Raw genomic sequence first — 14965 nt, 5'->3', positions numbered from 1 at the left:
TTGCTGATCCCCTTGCCACTTCACTCTTTCACTTTTGTGCTTCTCTATTTCCTTTCTTGTGTCTATTTCTCCATAGCGCTCAGCGTGGTATCCTCAAGAATTAGAAAACTGACCTGATGGCAAGGTTTGAATTTCTGGGACAAACACCCTAATATAAATCATTGTCTCCAAGACAGGCTTCCGTGATCACCACTTGAGCCAAAAGTTAGTTACTGTATCTCTCCCCCTTGGAGTTAAATTTTAATTTTATCACGGTATAAATATGTGAAAATAAATATTTAAAAATAAAGAAGTAAACTTAAAAATAAGTAAATGTTTAAAAATAAATATTTTAAAGCCAAATATAACTGTCTCATAATGATCACAATCACCAAAAAAGCCCTTACCCACTTAAAAAGATCCTCAGAAGCAAATATTCTCACCTCTAATCTGTTACTGATGTAAAAACACCCCATTGTGTGTCCTCAACTTCTTTCTCCTCTGCCTCAAAATGTCTCCATATCTTTTTACGCTTGGGGCTGAATTGGCCACCACCTGGACTGCTGGTTCTTCTCTGCCTTCTATATTTCACTTTTAAAAAATAATTTCTATTTTTAGACTGGTTTTAGGTTTACAATAAAATTGAGAAGAAGGTACAGAGCTTCCGTATACCCCCTCCCTCCCCCACAGCTTCCCCCATTATCAGCATCCCCACCAGGTGGTCCATGCTTTACGACTGATGAACCTACACTGACACGTCACCATCACCCCGAGTCCATGGTTCACGTCAGGGGTCACTCTTGGTGTTGGACGTTCTGTGGGTTTGGACAAATGTGTAATGACATGCATCCATCATTATAGTGTCACACAGAGTCATTTCACTGTCCTAAAAATCCCCTGTGCTGCACCTCGTTATTTCTTCCCACCACCAACCCCTGGCAACCGTTGCTCTTTTTACTGTCTCCATAGTTTTGCCTTTTCCAGAATGTCGTGGAGTTGGAACCATACAGTCTGTAGCATTTTCAGATTGGCTTCTTTCACTCAGTCATATGCACTGAAGTTTCCTTCATGACTTGATGGCCCATTTCTTTTTAGGTGAGTAATATCCCATTGTTTCAACGGACTACAGTTTATTTGTCCATTCACCCTCTGAAGCACATCTTGGTTGTTTCCAAGTTTGGGCAATTATGAATAAAGCAGCTGTAAAAATCTGTGTGCAGGTTTTTGTGTGGACATAAGCCTTGGACAAAACTTCTTTGGATAAATACCAAAGAGAGAGATGACTGGAGCATACGGTGAAAGTATGTTTAGTCTGATAAGAAACGGTAAACTGTCTTCCAAGTAGCTGCACCATCTTGCATCCCCACCAGCAACGATGAGAGCCCCTGTCGTTCTACATCCTCACCAGCAGTGATGAGAGTTCCCGTTGCTCCACATCCTCACCAGCATTTGCTGTTGTCAGTGCTCCGGATTTTGGTCCTTCTCATAGGTGTGTAGTGAGTGGTATCTGCATTTCTTTTTAAGGAATTTTTAAAGAAAGTTCTCCTCTCTCACTGTCCCTTCATTTTCATCCATTTGATTGACTCACTCAGAGGTCTATACACATGCCTAGGTCTCCTCTATGTGGAAAATGCATGTTATTTTTTTTTAATCTGGTTTTAAAACTTCTAACTTCCTATTTTTCTCATGACATTTGAAGGAAAAAAAATACTAGTGGATAAGAGCCCTTATCTGGGGGTCATATTACTGAATTTACTGCCTATGAGGTCTTGGGCAAGTAGTTTAACTTCTCAAAGCTTCAGCTTCCTTTACAATAGAATAAGGATTAAAATAGAATGTCCCTATCAGATTTCTGTGAAAATTAAATGAGATAATACATGCAATTAGCTTAGTAGACTTCCTAGCAGGTATAGTAAGTGCTCAGTGTTTACAGTCATAGTACAAAGGACCTTTGGCTTTTGCACATAGAAATTCAACAATAGCCTCCTAATTTCTTCCTTGGAATTTATCCTCTTTGTAGCTCATGATGATCTTGGCTACCCTTCTCTCTCTCTCTCTCTCTCTCTCTCTCTCTCTCTCTCTCCCTCTCTCAGAACTTACCATACCAATCATAGCATAAGGAAATCTTAAGTTCAACATGATGACCAAGTTATTACTTCTGAGTGTGAGGTTTCAGGGCAGATATAAATCCCACTTCAACTTGAAACAAGATAAAGGGAAGCATTAACATAGTGTTTATACAGACTCACAACAAAAAGCCAAGTGTGAAAATATAAAATTTTGAAAACAAAGTACATTTCAGGTTCAAATTTCAAAAGGAAAAAAGTATACGTTAAAATATGATGAAATCACAAGCATAGGAAGCACTACTTGAAAGGGAGAGAGTAAAAACCCCACCGCCAGACAAAACAGGGAGTTAAGTTATCTGACACAGTGGAGCCGTGATGGGGCCAGTTTTGGACGATGTATTTGCCAAGTAGGAGGGAGATTTTCTGGCAGGAAGAATAATAAGAAGCAGATTTCTCTCTATCCCAACACCACTCTCAATGCCAGCCCTCTCGGTGCAAATCTTTCTAAGAGATTTTAAATCCAGCTTGTGTGCGTACGGTAAGACAGCAGTTCCTCCAGGACAGAGCCCTGGTTTGGGATCATCAGGCATCTTGCTTCTTCCCTCTGCCTCCTGTGTGTGATCTGGTCGCTCATTCACCCAGGCTGAAAGGACGGAGGGAAGATGGAATCTGAGCCAGTCCATTTTGCTGCTTGTTATTGGTGCTGGTCAAATGCTTGCGGGGTGGAAAGGTGGAAATAAATGTGGGGGCGGGGGGAGGGCTTCTGAGCGCTATGGATTTCATTTTCTCAAGTCAGCTCTGCTTCCATTAGCATGGATAATTCAGAGTTGGCTGCATGGGTTTCCGTGTAATCGGATCATCTGTAGGGAGATGAGAATTTGATTCCCGCATGTCTCTATTTAGACGCTAAGAAACAGCCTCCTTGGAAGCTTCGTGTTGCTTAATTCCGAGCAAACTGGAAGTGGAAATGAGAGGCGCTAATGAAGATATTCGTTAGTTCATTATGGAGGAAATCTCAGTTAACAGAGAATTGAAAGCGGGCAATTTTCCTGGTCTCAGGGAAGACCCCAGGAGAAAGCAGGATGCGTTTGCATGCTAACTAAAGAAACATTGAAAGTATAAATCAAGCATGAGATTCCTTTACAACCTATTCAATAATGTTTAATAACTTAGGGTCTTATTCTCCTCACTTCCCAGGAACCATAGGAAGACGTATGGTACCATATGCCCGAGAACTCGGTGAATGAAGATGGCCTGTATTTGTGAATTCACACTCTGCTTGTGCCTGAGAAATTACCCTGAATGACTGTAATGCGTGACCACCATCATGTATCAGGGGCGTGGGGACCTGCGCTGTATTCTCTGTACCAAGGGCAAACAGCTCAGTGGCCTTGAGCACGCTGTGTTATTTCCCAGGGGTCAGACCCCCGCAAAGGTGTCCGTGAGATTCTCAACGTCCCCTGGATGTACTCCTAACACTCTCCACCCAGAAGGAGGCCATCCCTCTCCTTCTCGACAGCCACACAGCTCAGAATAAAGTGACTACGATGGTCCTGCCTGCGGGAAATGTCTCCAAGTCCATCCCAGCGTCCCACGGATGTGGCAGGCCAGCCAGGCCACCTGGAACACAGACCGGGTCATCGCCAGCCAATCCAGAATAGGGGGGATCAGAAAGCGGTGCTTCCTCCCAGTAGATAAAGGAAGAAAAGAGGAACAGACGAAATGGCAGGCGTCAACCTAATCATGGTTACAGTCTCTAAGACCTCCAGCAACCTAAACAGTCTGTGAATTTATGGATAAGAAGAAGAAATAAGAATACACATATGGGCTTCCCTGGTGGCGCAGTGGTTGAGAGTCCGCCTGCCGATGCAGGGCACACGGGTTCGCGCCCCGGTCCGGGAGGATCCCACGTGCCACGGAGCGGCTGGGCCCGTGAGCCATGGCTGCTGAGCCTGCACGTCCGGAGCCTGTGCTCCGCAACGGGAGAGACCACGGCAGTGAGAGGCCCGCGTACCGCAAGGAAAAAAAAAAAAAAGAATACACATATACTTATATATATATGCATAGGTCAACTCTTTCAAAGATAGTGAGAGGGAGTTCCCTGGCGGTCCAGTGGTTAAGACCCCGCGCTTGCACTGCTGGGGGTGCGGGTTCCATCCCTGGTTGGAGAGCTAAGATCCCACATGCCTTGCGGCCAAAAAAGAAAGAGAGTGAGAAAAAACAAGAGCAGTGACATTATTATTTAGGGGGCAACATAGCACAGCTGGTTAGGCTAACATGATGGCTTCTTTCAATCACCGGCTGCCACACAGAGGGCCATCCCCTCACAGCCCCCGATACACCCTGCCTGAGCCAACCTCTCTGTCCTAAGCTGACCCAGAAGCTGCAATTAGTCAAGGCCCTTCTCACCCTCATCTTCTGTAGGGCAGCTCTGGCGATCGTGCCCAGCATCACACAGGTCTGCCTACAGATCCCGCAGAAGCCACTGGATTCTCCCCCTCTCCCCCCATCCACTAGCCACAAGAGAAGGGACGGTCACGGGCTGGGGAGAAAGTGGAGGGTAAAGCCTGGAGCTGGAGACTCAGGTCTCAGCCCTGCTTGTCATCCACGACCGGTGGTGATAAGCCCGTGTCACGCGGGGCCGTCTGAGATTCTAAAGCGGGACTTTACGAGCTGGAAATATATATACAAATCGCACATATAGCACTTGTGTAATTGCACTGACTCATCCAGAATGCGTCCCCACAGGACTTTGTTGTAATGACTACATCATGACATGGTTCTCACTGTCAGGCTGTGAAGACCTGGGGGTCGGGACCACCCCGTGTTTGCTTGTGTTTCCCCAGAGCTCCGCGTGGCCCAATGGAGGGGATCAGAGCCTATCGTGTAAATGAGCCCAGGGGACTTGCTGACGTGTGTGCCCTTCTTCAACGAGACAGTCTCATGCATCAGCCTTGACTTCCCAGAGTTTTCAAGTAGGCTCCTGGAGCCGTGACTCAGCCGGCGAGGGGGACACGCAGCCGAACCCCAGGAGTCCCTGAGCTCCTGTTCCCCCCCGCTCCCTGGGTGATGACACCAGCCATCACAGCCATGAGGGCCCAAGTGCGCCTACACCACTGTGGAGAAGCTCACAGCTCGTCTTCTCCGGGGGCCATGCCCACGGGATGAAGGGAAGCTCTGGAAACTTACCAGTGTAAGGCGTCAGACTCCTGTGGTTAAGTGGTGTTGTTGATGGTTTTAATCTCAGGGATGTGTTTACACTTCGAGCATTCTGCATCTACCCCCGTGGGACACGGTAAGGCATAGACGTTTGGCCCTCATCTCCAATTCCTGGCCTGGGACCCCTAAGACCCTTGGAACTGCCTGAGTGATGGGGGGTGGGGCGTCTGGTGTTCATAACAAGCCCGTCTCACCACCCTGAGTCTGTGCCGATGAGGGGAGTCCCAAGGGGCCCAGGAGAGGAGCTCAAGACGGGCGGGGGCCAGAGGGATGCGTGCGATTAGAGGGTCAGAGCTTTCAGCCCCACCCCCGACCCTGGGGAAAAGAGGGGGCTGGGGACTGGGTTCATCCCCGACAGTCACAAAGGTGCTGGAGGGTCTCCTGGTTGGTGGTCACTGGAAGTGCAGGGGGGGCAGTGCACCCAGGGGGCAGGGAAGCTCCCGGCCCTCCCGCCCCCTTGCTCTGTGCATCTCTGTTCCTGGGTTGTGTCCTGTCTAATAAACTGGTAAACGTAAGTGTTTTGCTGAGTTCTGTGAACCATTCTAGCAAATGACCAAATCCCAGGATGGGGCTGTGTGAACCCCTATTTATAGCCCACCAGTCAGAGGTACCGGAGCCCTGGACTTGTGATGGGTGTGATGGGTGTGACCCTTCACCGGTGGGTCCACACTAACCCCAGGGGATCAGTGTCAGAATTGAGTTAAATTGTGGGACACGCAGTTGGTGTCCACTGAGAACCAGAGAACTGCTTGGTGTTTCCTTCACCGTCTTCTCTCCACGACGGTGTCAGGGAAGGACTTCCTGGGTCTCTGTGGGTGACACGGCTCAGCCCTCCACACCTTGGCTCCCTCACCACAACACGGGGCAGGACAAAAGGATGTCAGCCCTCGTCCAAGCCCATGGACACCCCTTCCTGTGATGGGGTCAGCTGCCCACACGCCCAGGGAACTGGTCAGTCACTCGGCTGCAAGGACAGGATGGGACCCACTAGATGTCCCGGGACCCCTGCCCCTGCTCCCCCCTCAGGAGCTCCATGCAGGACCCTCCATCTGCAGGGCTCAGAGCCCCCCCACCCCGGACAGAGGTGAGGACACCAGGTGGACAGAGTACCTGCCTGAGATAAGCTCAAGGAAGAGAAGCCCAGATACATTTGTGCAGACTCACCGTGCGGACCACACTCGGAGGGGCTCTTGTGTGCGCTGTGGACTCGGGTGAGGCTCCACCCACTGTCACCTGCACATCAGTGGGGATGTTGATGGTGGGGCAGGCTGTGGCCGTTAGGTATACCGTTAGGTATCCTGGCTTCTGGGAATCACGGAGGACTGGAAAAGATTAACCGAAATCCTGCTCTGTTTCACAGCAACAAAAACGGCCAGAGAGGAGAGAATTTACATAGTTGGTTCCTTTGGAAGGTCCAGAGAGGTAAGGAACCACAAAATAGATAACACCATCAAACCTCACTGAATCCAACCTCCGTTTTTATTTAAAAACAAACAAAACAGCTTTGGGATGCACAGAAGTCCACTCTGCCACACACCCCCTAGAGGTGAGATGGGAGACCCCCCATCACCCCAATTCCCCATCCTGAGCTCCCCCCCTAAAAGCAAGTGGATTTTCCAGGAGTTTGTGAGTCAATTTATAACCCATTTTGTTTTCAAAGCAGAGCACATAAAAGTGGAGATCAAGGGTGCTGCCTGGTATCTGATATGAGGACAGGAAAGCCGCCAGAAGCAGCACTGCCTAGGAAACGTCGTCATTCTTCTGATGTTTATTCTCTCTGTAAGATTTTTTTTTAATCCTTTGCATAGGCTCTAACGAGAAACGCGTAGTTTTTAATTTCTGACTTCTTTAAGCTTCGTTTGAAAAGACTAACTGAAAAAGATCAAGTCCTTTTAAGTGGCACGTCTGTGTCTGTATGATTTTGCTCCGTCTTAATTGCAACATGCAAGGGTGTCAGAACTAAAAAAAAAATGTAGATTAATTCTTTCCGTTGCTTAAATTTTTTATCTACGAAACTCATTGAGAATGTTTTATTTCCATAACTGATCAATGTACTCATTAATCTCACATGAAATAAAGGCATTCTCATCGATTTGCTTAGAAAACTTTTGAAAGGCAGCCAGAGCTGGCTGAGTGATGTCCAGACCAGCAAAGGACCAAAACGGTGCTTCAGAGTCATAAACTGGCCACACTGGGAATGTTTCATTTCCATAATGGATCAGCTGACTGATTAATCTCAAATTATATAAATGCCTTCAAATTGATTTGTAAAATCTTTAGAAAACCTGAGCTGCAAGAGTGATTTCAAAATCAACAAAGTGCTTGATATGCGTAGAAATATTACCTGGAGTCACAGAATCACTAAGAGTAGAAGGAAAGGGGATTTTCAGAGCCTTCTTCTTTACTGCACTTAACCCAGGAGAATTTAGTAAGAACCCTCTCCAGAGTGGATCCTGTCCCCTTGAATTAGCTCATCCCGTGCTGGTAATAACGCTGGAGAGATGCAGTGAGCAGAAGGAGAGTGCAAGGCACCTGGAGCTGCACCAACCCTTGGGTGGAGGCACTCCCAGCACAGCGGTGAGAATAAAACCCATCTCACGAGACTGTGGGAAGGAAGGATCACAGGAAACCAAGCATGCGGAAGCCTCCTGTACAAGAGCTGAAACCCTTGGAAACAGCACAAACAAAATGAGAAGAAAACCAATAAGTTGCACAAATGCCTGTGTATGTATAGAGTATATACATGCATATGTGTGATTAACACGTATGAAAATATTACACGGGTCATACCATGAATATGCAAATAGTGAGTACAGATCTGTAAGAGAATATTATTATAAAGTAGTCAGCGAAATGTATGGCCAAGGACAATCAAATATTTTTTGTTGTTGTTGTTGTTGTTTTTTGTTTTTTTGCCGTACGCGGGCCTCTCACTGCTGTGGCCTCTCCCGTTGCGGAGTGCAGGCTCCGGACGCGCAGGCTCAGCGGCCATGGCTCACGGGCCCAGCCGCTCCGTGGCATGTGGGATCTTCCCGTACCGGGGCACGAACCCGTGTCCCCTGCATGGGCAGGTGGACTCTCAACCACTGCGCCACCAGGGAAGCCCTGTCAAATATTTTTGATGATAAAACACCACAAACAATCCAAATGCCCAAGAGCAGAGAAATGGTTAAGAAGCAGGCATAGTTGATCCATAGAAGAAATATTATTATGCCACTCAGTGCGGCACTGCTGAGGATTACTAATAACATAAAAAAATTCTCATAAAATGAAATGGAAAGAGAATATAAAACTAGGGAAACCATCTCTATGATTCTGGTCTACACAAAACACATAGCAACGACTAGTTATTTCAGCTTTTCATATCCATTTATAGAATGGAATAAACTAAACACCTATATACATATATTTTTAAAAGATGATTTAGTAGGAACAAGGATAACAGTGAAGATGTAGAAATCTAGGAAATTGCTTTTATGTTCATCAAAATAGGATAATATTGGTCTAACATGGGACAAAGGGAATGTCATATTACAAATCCTACCTTCAGTCATTCTGGACCTGCAAAATTCTGTTTTGTTTATCATTAAAAACATTTGAGGTTTTTCTTTCTCTGGGTATTAATAAAGTGTAAATTTGCTCTGCAACGTACCTGTGGGTGGAGGAGAAGACAGACCAGGAAGTTTGGTGTGTCTGTCACATGCCAAGTGAGATGCGTCTGGACAAACAACAGCGCAGAGGCTGCAGGGCCGGCAGCCACCCGAAGGGCGTGGTTGGCAGAATTGGGCCCATTCTTATATTACATTTTAAAGAAATTCCAAACGCACAGAGGTTTTACCCGAAATCCTCAACATGGTTGGGAGAAGGGGCTAGATTTCACATGCACAGCATGTCAAATAGAACTTCAAGATTGGAGACTTTTGTCAACGCCATCTTATCTCATTCTCCAAATGACATAATACTAGGTAAAAGGGTCAACTACCCCTACTTTATACAGTGCTAGTAACACAAAATTACTAAAATTGGAAAAAGTGACCCCAATTGCCATATTATAATTATTTTAAACACTCTCACTAGGAGATCTCTTTCACCTTGGAGAGTCCTTTTCAGCGGTGCTCATTCCCAGCTGAATTTTAAAGAGATTCCAATGCTCTTATCTGATACTTTTGTTTAAAATGTTTCAATGCTTTTCTTCTCTAGAATCTGGAGCCTAAATCCTAATGAACTAGGAATCGGAGATCCTCACAGATTCAGGACATAAGGCAGGATACAATCTGCATCTCTTAAAAAATTAAGCAATAGTATAAAAAAGTATAAAAAAGAAAATTAAGCAATAGCCCTTACCAGTGACTAGTAATCCGGAAAAGTCGTGACGTGGCCTCATCTGGAAACGCCCAGCTTCAGAGGGGCCCTTTTGGTGGTGGGTCCTCTTAGCTGTCCTTCCTCAGCCATCTCTGACGGAATGACCCTGTGGAATTTCTCTTAGGGAAGCTACTCCAAATACCCTTTAGTTGAATCATAACTGGATTTACAGCCTTTTCAATCTACCGTGGTTTAGGAGTAGGTATTTTCACCAAGCAATCTTTTTCCCCTTAATACTGAGCTTACCTACTGGATAAGCAAAAGAGGTACTATTGATGAAATGCTCTTGCCGTCCATCAGCTTGCATTTGTCAGCTCAGTCGATAGTTGATGCCCCAGGGCCAAATAAAAAGAGTGAAATTTTCAAGTTTTTAGAGACTATCAAACTCTGAACTGTCAGCTCCTCCTGATATAAATCTATTTTCATTTCAGTTTCTTCTGAGACACTTAGCTTCCAAACTGCCGTACTGAAAGTAAAAAGGAGGATAAAAAAAAAATTAAAAAAAATAAAAAAATAAAAAATAAAAAAAAAAGGAGGATAGAAGAGGGCGTATTGATGAAACACGACGCAAATAATTCAAAAGCGCGAATGATTATACAGTCCCTGGCCAGTGGGAGGGGAAGATGCTCAGTATACTTTCGCCTTGGCAAACGAGTCCTTGTCTCTGCGTTGTCATTGCCACATTTCTATTTTCTATAGTAAGTTTTGCATTAAGTCAATGTGATGTTTCCATGCATCCTTGAAAACAGAGATTTATCTTACTGGTTAATTACAGATCAATACAGGTTAGAAATCACGGGCTTGTTGCTGGGCTACAGCAGTCTCTCTGTTCCTGCGTCACAGTCTTTTGTGATCTCTCCTCAGTCAACACGGAATAAATATGCTTCCTGTCTGGAGAGTCAGAGGGGCAGCCCGAGTAAATCCCAGTGACGCTGTCTCAGTGACAGGAAATCTCAAAAGGACGGTTATTCATGGTAGTTCTGTGCTACGAAGGCCCCACGAACACTGAACTAGCAAATACCTAATCATTGCTCGTAGGGGAAACACGGGGCACAACATTTTCGTCAGTCAGTCCATACAGAACCTGGTTTTATGTGGGCCTCTGTTCAAAGACATCCTACTTAATACATAGCGTTGATTCATTCACGTGAAATCTCCGCTAACAGCACCATAAGCCACGACCAGAGGAAGCTTCTCTGATGCGTGTTTCCCTGTGAGGCCCGTCGCAGCCTTCTTGTCCTAAGGGGCGCTGGCCAACCCTGCAGCACGGGCCTCGGGGGCCACTGTAACCAGTGACATCTCCCCAAAAAGCACAAAAATGCACGGAAACTTGGCACTAAATAGACCACGGAAAGAACGGTTTACGGGATGAGCACCGCGAGTACTGAGTTTGGCGTCGCAAATAAATGTCGGCAATTAGGCTGGTGTGGAAAAGCGGAATCTGAATAATGGGGGTCAACTGTAGGTAACAAGGAAGTCAAGACACTCTCATGAAGACGCCTGCAAATGTGAAGATAAACTACAGGTGTAAAAAGTATAAATGATGCTTTGCGATAATCCTTCTGGATCAAATCTACATATGATGCGTAAACCAAGACTTGGGTTGTTTCATTAGCGAAAGCAAAATGTGCCCCATTTTCTTTAATTAGTCATATGCATTGGGCCTCCTAAGTGGATCTGAGGCATTTACAAAAGAAAGGAAGAACTCAAAATAACAATTTAGATCTAAAACAGGACAGGGACCATCAGAGAGAAGCAGAAGACATGGCTGTTAGGGGGAGCCCAAGTGAGTTTGTTGAGGAATAGGCAACGTGGACCTTGGAACGTGGTGATGGTGGCATAGATGTGTGCATGGGTTCATACCAAGCTGTTCATGTTCATTATGTGCAGGTCTTTATATGCCAAATTACACCTCAACAAAGCTGGAAGGAAAGCCCTAATCCTGTCATTCCCACAGTGTCTCTCCACAACACTGTGATACACGTACCCTAGAGACAAACCAAGGGCTCCAGTCTCTGAAACCCAAAATAGGGATTCTTTCCCACCTTTCACAGAGGTGGAAAGGGAAAGCTATAGAAAGAATTCTCTTGCTATTTTCCCTCCAATCTTTGACATCTGTTCCTTTTTATCTAGTATTAAAGATTAATATCAAAATAAGTCACAAAGAAATATCACCCCCAAAATGTGAAGATCTACCATCATTCGTGATTCTGTAGCTTGTTTTCATTTTTTGTCTTTGTTTGTTGGGACTGTGTGCTCATACTAAGTTTATTTTGTATATATATGTGCGTGTGTGTGTACGTGTGTTTGTGTGTATCTCACCGAGTGGAAAAGTTTTCCCTTACTTGAAAATGCAATTAAATACATCGTTATTTCATGGTATCCAGCAAAAAGCAGCTACTTTCCAGTTACAATACTCCTTGAGTACTTTCAGAAAATGCTGATCTAATCCAACCTTTCACTATACATTTAGAGGAAATATGCCCCCAAAAGTTAAATCACAATCACTAAACATTATAGAACCTACTTCCATTCCTTCATTTTGAGCACTTTTTATGTTCTAGGGACTGGACTAGCTCTCAACAGAGAAGTGAAACCAAACTTACTCTTCACTACACTGCAGATCTTTCAATCTCCTGGGACTTAGTATAAAATAACTTCAAATAGGGTTTTGGAATCGTTTTCTATCAATTGTCTTTAAAGTGTGATTTAATAATATTCACTCATGACTCAATACTTTTATGAGAAATACAGATTATATTATCTAGGAATTTAGTTTTCTGCCAAGAAGAGTTAGTAGATCAGCAACTGATATCAACCAGGTGATGGAACAAGATCCAGTCTTGAATTTCCCACGATGTAAGTGGAAATTTCCATCACTCTGACTTTTCTTCCGTCCTCCTCTCAGTCAGCAAGCCTCTTTCTCCAATCCATCCTCCCAGCTGTTCCAAGGCTGAGTTTCTGCATCACTTCCTGTGGAAACGCGCCCCCCCCCCCCCCCGCAAACCCTCAGGCAGGCAGGACTCCTCCCTTCTCAATGCCTGGGCGACACTCCGTGGGGTTAGTTGTGCAGATGCACTAAGAACAATGCAGAGTTATCATGGTACTTATTTGTTGATTTCTTTGTTGATACTGAGCTCCTTAAAGGCAGGGCTGGCATATTAGCGGTTTACCCACGCACAAAACAATAGCTGACTCATGTGAGCGCTTAGTGAGTGTTTCAAAATGGAATTAAACGGTGATGCTATTTACAGCATCAAAAAGTTGGCCTCCTAAGGTAGCAGTTAAGATGTGGGCTAAACTGGGCACATTAGTGATCATCTTTCTACTGGAAAGTTGGATGGAATTCCCCTCTAGCACACATTAACGCACATGTGGCCAACAGAGAGACCAGCAGGTGGAAAAATCTGATTTTCTAAAAGGGCTCAGATGACCTCAGACGCTTCCAAAGTGCTCGGGAGAGACCTCTGCTCTCTGAGTAATGCCCTTGCCTTCATCTGAGCACCAGGTCTGATGCCCCTCCCTCCCCACCTCCCCTGAGGCCCAGGAAGCCATCCTGACTTCCAGGCATGTTCCAGAGCCTTCTGTTTATCTGCAGGAGCAGAGGCAGCACCTCAGGCGCGATCTGCTTCCCTGGTGTCCTCCAGCCTTGGTCCCCCGTACAGCAGGTTCTCCTCAAAGACCTAATTCCTGCCATCATGTCTCCTTCAGATAAGGAGACCAGATGATGACATTTGGTTCTTCTCAGGGGTACCCTGACCACCTGCGGATGGGGTTCCCATTATTTGGTTTGAGGACGGCAGGAAGGGCAAGAGCAGGCTTTGTGGGGGTCTTGAAAGCCTCCAAAATCCCCATTGTGGTGGCCCCGGTGGCTGGGTTGACACAGCGGCTGTGTCCTGGAGTGTCAATAGTTGGTGACTCAGGTGCACGTCAGCGCTATTCAGCCTGTGAGTCCTCTGACTCCATCCCCACCTGGAAGGTCCTTATCCTTTATCTCGATGGTCTAAGACACCTGACTGAAGATTCCTTCATCTCCATCAATCCTACTGGTCACAGAGCTGGAAAGCATTCTCTCCAGGGCACCGCCCACGATGCACAGCAGTTGCTTCCTGTTCATCTCGTTGTCCCTGTACAGTAACAAACCTGAAACAGTGACAAGCTTAGATAATAAACACACACGGGTCTAGGACTCAAGTGCAAACAGCTGTCAGGCACATCCGGGGAAAGGTGTCAGTGTAATTGCATACTAGCTACTATCGCAAGCAAGGAAGACGTGACTCTCCCCCAAATTCTCTCAGGGAAGGCGCCACCTCATCCCAAGAGGGAGGCTATTTTGGTCCCTGTGTATTCTGACTCCAGGTATAACTGAGTTTTGAGGTACATGGAGAAGATGTCACCCTAAAATCTAAACTGACTCTTTGGTTGGCAGGCGGGAAAGATATTTATAAGGTGGGGAGAGGGCAACTCTAGTCTCCACACACCATCCCACAGGGGCAGTCCCAGCTACCCCAGGGAACAAAACAGGACAGTTTTCTAAAGAACAGGGGAACTGCCTGACCTGAAGTCGGCCTCGATGTTCAAGCTGGTGTTTCTTAATTAGAGTGTGTGGTAAACACGTCTAGTAGAAAACCTACACCGTATCTGTGGCTCCAAAGAGACCCCAACCAGGTGTCTCCATTAATCTCCTGCCCAAATGCGGGAGGCGTGCAGACCTTCACTGCAACGTTATCAAATGAGCACCCAGGTTTCAATGAAGTTTTTAAAAATGCGCACAGCAAAGCCCAGCCGCTCTTACTGAGACTCTTGTACGGAGCACGTGTTTGTTCATCAGCGTGAAGCAGCCTTTGGTCACCCTTCACACCCAGACTGCATGTAGTCATTGTTTTTAGCTGGATTTTACACTCGGCACTGGTCCCTGGGGCTGGTGTGTTGGGAAAGTCTGTCTGTGCTGGGCTTGCCGTTACCATTTGGAAAAAGAGAAATCTAAGACCAAGCTGAGGGAACCCAGGCTTGAGTCTGAAAGACACCATGGGTTTAAATCAGCAGATGCATTACTGAGATGCCTCCCCTGGTGAGGTCCAATGATGTCACCCTTCTCCTCTCTCAGCGGCATCCTTCTCACTCCCTGTAGAAACCAGAAGTGTTCAAATCCAGGGTCTTTCCAGTTCTCAGGCCGTGATGCTGTACAAAGCTGGCGGCAGATCCAGAACCTGAGTTCAGATCCACTCCATGGGGCGGGGGAGCCGGCAGCATCAGAGCGAGATCCTCAGCTAATGTGCATCGTGGGCCATGGGCAGGGATGCAAAATCACCTTCATTCCAAGAACAAAAAGTGCT

This window comes from Lagenorhynchus albirostris, chromosome 21, assembly GCF_949774975.1.
Source record: "Lagenorhynchus albirostris chromosome 21, mLagAlb1.1, whole genome shotgun sequence".
NCBI classification, from domain to species: Eukaryota; Metazoa; Chordata; class Mammalia; order Artiodactyla; family Delphinidae; genus Lagenorhynchus; species Lagenorhynchus albirostris.
The sequence above is the reverse complement of the archived record's forward strand: the minus strand, read 5'-3'. Positions refer to the sequence as shown.